The sequence below is a fragment of the Accipiter gentilis genome, chromosome 19 (genome assembly GCF_929443795.1).
Source record: "Accipiter gentilis chromosome 19, bAccGen1.1, whole genome shotgun sequence".
NCBI classification, from domain to species: domain Eukaryota; kingdom Metazoa; phylum Chordata; class Aves; order Accipitriformes; family Accipitridae; genus Astur; species Astur gentilis.
This window is the reverse complement of record NC_064898.1, coordinates 1,587,599-1,593,065: the sequence shown is the minus strand read 5'-3', so window position 1 is coordinate 1,593,065 and position 5,467 is coordinate 1,587,599.

Sequence of the window (5,467 nt, the reverse complement as noted above, 5' to 3'; positions counted from 1 at the left end):
ATTGTGGTGTGTGAACATGGCCATCTGACAGAGGTTCTGCCTTAATGCTTATGGAGATCAGTAATATGAAGTAGAAAATAAAATGCTGACATGAAATCATTGTGTAAAAGGGCAGGCGGTTTGTCTCTGCACTCTTTGGGGGAAGAATGTAAGCTGTCCTTCAATAAACCTAACTACGTAGCATCTGGTGCCTTGCCTTTCTGTGCTGGCAGCAGTGGTAACATATCTCCCAGGCTTTTGACACATGAAATGTCCAAAGGCATCTCAGATTTGCTTTCTTGGAAGCATCAATGGAGCACACTGTTTAAAATTACATTACCCTCCATGCCCTCTGTTTTTCCCTTACAGTTGGACTCGATCTTAAAGGTCTTTTCCAATCTAAATGACTCTATGATTCTAATTCGGTTACATTTTCTTTTTCTTTCTTTTGGAAAAGAGGAAACTGCAGGAAAGGAGAAGGCAACTAAAGCTTTAGGACTTTTGATTTTGAAAGCTGCTCAGCTGAAGCCTTTCTCATGTGGAGAAAGCATGCAGAGAATAAATTCTGAATTTCTGTAGTAAAAGAAAGATGACAGACTTCTCTCCTGCTCTATGTAAACTGTGAGGAGTTCATCACATCCCAGGATAATTCAGTAGGAAGGTACCTCAGGAGGTCTCTAGTCCAACCTCTAGCATGAAATAGGATCAGGCATGGGGGCAGATGGGGCTGCTCAGAGCTTTATTCCACCTGGTCTTGATGGCACAAGCTCTCTGGGCAACCTGTTCTACTGTTTCACGGTGCTCATGGTGAAAAAGTTTCTCCATACACCAGTCTGAGCATCCCTTGTTCCAACTGATAATTATTGTGTATCGTGCTTTCATCATGCGCCACTGTGAAGAGCTGAGCTCTGTTCTCTTGACTTCCTCATAGATATTATACAGCCCTTTTTCTCCCCCACTTCCATTAGTAAAGTGATTTTTTTGTTGTTGTTTTGTTTTATCTCTAATGTATTTGTCCTTGGGTGCCAGGAGAGCATCGATACCTCCATTTTCACAGGTACATAGCTAATCTCAGCTAAGTGAATTTGTTCGATTATTTAGATGTCCTGTTGATCTGACAGTAAGGTATAACTCAGCTCAAGATTTAGACACATAAATTTAGCTTTTTGCATTGTGGATGCCTTCTCATGAAGTGAGTGTCTGAGCTCCCATTATATTCAGTAGAGGTGAGGTCAAAACAGCCATCAGAGCTTAGAGGTTATTTGCCTCACGCTCGGTACACTCAGCTGTCTTGCTCTCTGGAGTCCACTACCTGTACAGAGCAGATCTCCACTGGCTATAGTGGCATTGCCTCACATGTAGCCACTTGCATTGCAGAGACACAAACTCGTCCCTCATCTGGAGCTGAATCCCTCTACAAGAAACTGGCTCAGATTGACACAAGAAGTCAGTAGCAGAGGATCATTTGAACTTGCATCTCTCATCATGCTGGATGTCCTACATACTGGAAGAGCTGTGTCTGTTTCAGAGGAACTGTGCAACTTTGTCTTGTGAATATGAGAGGACAGAAAGGCACAGTTTGTTCAAAGCAGCACTAGTAGTTTAGAGAATGGTGCACAGGGTTTTTTGTTGTTTGGGGTTTTTTTTTTTCTTATGTACAAAGCTTGTTTGACAGTTCTGCAACAGCATTTTCTATGGTTTCCAGTTCAGTGGCATTGGGTCTAAACACTGTGATTTATTCTCTCAAGTAATTTACTTTAAACACTGACAGCCTCCTTTTGCATTGACATGTTAAAATGACAATGAATTCAATATTGAGCAAAATTAATGCCTGTTACAGAGGTGAATTCAATGCACATGAAAGTAGACTGACAGCTGTAATTATTTAACGCTTCTTCTAAGGGAAGAATAGTTGCTCTGATCATAAAAAGCTTTAAAAATGCAAATTCCTTTTGTGGTTACTGAGTGCACTATTAAATATACAAAATTTTAAAAATACTGAAAGAGGTGTAAAATATCTTTGCTGTTCAGAGGATTTTGCTTTGCAGTATTTAGCTGTGCGTTGATGTCTCTCTGTTCTCTAGCTCCTCAGGCTCTATCAGATTGCATTCCCCAGCACTTGTCTGACATTGCTAGTTTGGTGGTGCCTCAAGGAGTCTATGTCTTTCAGGGTGAGGATTTTTGTTTAACCAAGCCAGGAAAATGATGAATGATCAACTGGAAGGGAACACAGGATGGTACTGGGATTTGCTAGTGGTCAGGAAGAGTGATGACTGATGTTTGGAAAACCTGTCTTTGGAGTTTAGATGTTTCTTAATTGCTTCTAAAAAAAATAAAAGCTATAAGGAGGCACAGTGTGAGTCATATGGGCATGGGCAGAGAAGATAAAGTCTCCTCTCAATTTTTTTCTTTTTATTATCCAAGGAAGATGAAGTTGGCGGAATTATGAAAAATGAGAATACTTAGAGATGTAAAACTGTAATACAAAAAAAGCGCAAATAACTCCATCATCTCTTTGCTACTTCTAAAATACCAAGGCCTCCCTTTTTCTTTCCATTTCTACTTCCTGTCATTTATGACAAATATTCTGAAATGGAAAAGGCAAAAATCTTAAAATATATAAGGCTAGTTATCTGCAATGTGCTTAGTGGTGCAGTGATTTCATTTATGCACAATTCTGGATACTCACATTTAACAAAGTTGAAGTCTACTGAGCAAGAAAAGTTTAGTAGGGGTGGTTGGTCCTTTCTGATGAATCTATATTGCAAAAGGAAAGTAAAACCAGCTTTTCTAGTTTATCCCAGATTGGTATTCAACTCTCTACAGATACAATACTTATGGTTGTATGGCATTACGAGGGAAACAACCTCTAAGAAGCATGAAAAGATGGAGCTCAGTAAGTTTATGCTGGTTCTAGGTGTTGTGGAAATGAAATTCTGTAACAGCTTTCTGGTAGGAACCGTGGGCCAAGAAGGAGCTTACACCTCCTGGATTATGGCAAGGGAGTGTAAAATGTGATAGCGTGTGACAGCACACTGAAAGAGTATGTCTACTTTGTTCAGTAAAGGAGCCCAAGGAACAAGCCCAAGTTTCTCACCCCTGTTTGTTATTAGCTTACTTCTTGGTGTTACTTTGGACTATGCCAACTAACACTCTCAAAGGTGACATCCAGGCGTGATTCCAAGGACAGTTTCCTTCAAGGCTTCTACCATTATATAAATGTGACTGCACCATGGTGGGTTCCCATGGCTGTCCATAGTTCTCCAAGGCTATCACAGGGGGTTTGCACTGTAAACATGCTCTTATGCTGCTGCTGCATGGTGTCTTGCTGGCGCTCATCTCCAGACCCTGTCTACCCTGTAATAAAATGCAGGTCTCCCAGGTCAGTGCCTGCAAATCGTCAGTCCCACTTAATGGTGTCTCGACCATCTTGGGGGAGGAGGTCACCCATTTCAGGGGATACAAAATTAACATCTGTATCTGTATAATTACTAGGCCTCTGTTCCCAGCCAGTAGAAGAAGTGGTAAGAGGCCATGGAAGGCTGTACAAGGTCTCAGGGTCTAGTGGAAATGTTTAGAGGCCAGGCAACCTCTAAGAGTCCATATTTCCTTTCAGTGTGTGACATAGCATCCTCCCTAATACTTCCTGCTAGGAGAATTGATTGGCATGTACCAGAGTCAAGCCCATGTGCATGCCAGAATGCAGGGAGTAGGCACTGCAGGCATTGACACTCAAATACTGACTAGAAAACAGCCAAATGTGATCACTTAGACATTGCCGGATCCTAGAAGGCTTCTTTGAACCATATGATCTCTCTTTCTAAAGGCAGAGGCTTTCAAGGGGTCTTTGGGAAGCCAGTGGTACTCAGACCAGGTTCCCAAAAGACTGGCTTAATTTCTACCTTGTCGCTGTGCACCCAAGCATTGGTGTGAGGAAGAGGCTTCACAGAGTATCCTTCACAGAGAGAGAGACTATCACCCACCATTGATTTTTTTTTTTTTTTTTTTTTTTTCTCCCCCACTTTCTGAAAATAATTGCTAGTGGTTAGGTATTCATCCAGGGCAGCACTGCATGAAAAGCCTGAGGCACCTGACTGCTGGGTTCAGCTCAGAGGGTGGGCTGTGTGATATCCAGCTGACTGAATAGCTGCTATAGGTAGTTCCCAGATCAGGTCTCACTCTGACAACTTCCTGGAACTATCAATCAAGCAATCTCAGTTAATGGATGCTTTTGCAAAAATTGTGTTCTTATACAGCTGTGAGCAGGAAAAGACCTACATTTATAGGATGTTCTTGTTAGTAGTTCAACCAGTCCAATGACAGAAAGAGTGTATTACACAGAAGTCTCGTATTTTATTCCATTTTGGAAAATGATATCCCTGTTTTACCCTTATCTCTAGAGAGCAATAGTTTTCCCTTCCTTACATGTATGCTCTTGTAAAGTGTAGTGAGCCACTGGATTTCTCTGTGGCTCAGGCGAAGACAGAGCTGGAGGGCTAGTGGCCATCTTGTGGATAGTAAATGAGAACTGATTGGAAGGAACGATGGGAAAGCATCTGGAAAACCTGACTTTTCTCTTTCTTTTCGTTAGTGCTAGCAGGTGGCACTAAGTCGTAGCCCATGGTGATGAATCATACTCATGGACCCGTGAGGAAGCCCAGAGGCACTCTGTTCAGACATAAGGAAATCCTTGCAGGGTTTCCCATTAACATTGACAGGAGAGCAATGTGAGGCCTTCCCATGAGGAAAGGGCTTCATTAACCCCCACGTTTGGGAAGGGCATAGACTCACATTTCATCTATTGCCTACCTGAAATGTAAAACAACAGTATGGCCTCGGGTTTGGATTTTTTCAGAGCTTTTGGGTAAAACAGCGAAGCTCTGGAGTTCTTCCATCTCTACACTGCTACCTTTCAGGATCAATTGTTATCATAGGCATGTGCGGCTGAGGAAGATGTGCTACTGACTTTCATTTTTGAGCAGCTTGGGTGCTGATAGCCACTGAGATTTATATAAGGTTTTAACACTTATAGCGCACTTTTTGAAAGGCTGAAACTTGTTCTAGAAGCTTGTTCCTTTTTTTTACTATACTAGAATGAGTATTTTCTATTTCCTCATTTTATCAAGCCCAGGTTTTATTTGACTTGCAGAAACAGAAATAAAGGCAAATATCTCCGGCCCTCTTTTCTTTAAACAAAACTAACAGCATATGTAGTTAACTAGCCCAGGTATTAGGTAGCTGAAACAGAAATATATTTATTTTTTTTATGTCAGGTAAAATCAGAAAATAAGCTTATTAATGAAGACTATGATTAATGAACTATTTTGCTTTATACAAGGTTTATATATATATATAAAAAGGTCACACAGGAAGAGTGGTCATCTTGTAGGTAACTCCTTTGGGATTAGAACAACAGCTGGATGGTCTGATTTCTTGGAAGGAAGGTGTGCTTTTCTTGTGATTTCTGTTTAATACAAATTTAGATTGG